This window comes from Tupaia chinensis, unplaced genomic scaffold (genome assembly GCF_000334495.1).
Source record: "Tupaia chinensis unplaced genomic scaffold, TupChi_1.0 Scaffold000286_1, whole genome shotgun sequence".
In the NCBI taxonomy this organism is placed as follows: domain Eukaryota; kingdom Metazoa; phylum Chordata; class Mammalia; order Scandentia; family Tupaiidae; genus Tupaia; species Tupaia belangeri.
This window is the reverse complement of record NW_006159770.1, coordinates 520,164-520,820: the sequence shown is the minus strand read 5'-3', so window position 1 is coordinate 520,820 and position 657 is coordinate 520,164.

Sequence of the window (657 nt, the reverse complement as noted above, 5' to 3'; positions counted from 1 at the left end):
GCTGACCCCGGGCTCCCCCTGGGAGAGGACAGGGAAGGGTTAAAGACCCCCAGCCCCCTGCCCCCTGCCCTGGGGAACCCCTGGCCCTGTGGGGACATGAACTGTAAGTTGGTTCAAGTTCACGGGGTGGAGGGCCAGGGAGGGAGGGAGGGCCCGTCGCGGGGATGGTGGGAGCGGGACGGACAGGGAGTGCGGGGTCAGAGACCGGGAGAAGAGCAGATCAGAGACGGTGGGAGGCTGAGACACGAGGGGCGCAGAGAGAGACGCAGAGAAGCAGGTCAGAGCGTCGGACCGAGGGAGCGAGACTAGAGATTCACAGACGGGACGGAGAGACAGGCGGGACGCCCCAGGGAGCGGGGCCGAGAGAGGCGGGCGCCCGGCCCCGACAGAGGCTCCGGAGGGAAACTGAGGCAGGGTCCCTGTACAGACAGCAGGCGGAGACGGTGCAGGCGGAGCGCTCGGACAGCCAGACGGGCGGGCGGACGGACAGACGGCTGGCGGGGAGGGGCGGAGGACGGCCTCGCAGGAGGGCACCAGGGGGCGGGCCGGGGGTGTGATAGGCCGCGGGGTGGCCGGGGGCGCTGATTGGCTGGCGGGCTGGCGGTGGGCGGGGCCGCGGGGGATGGGCTGCAGGGAGCGCCCCGAGCCCGCGCGCCG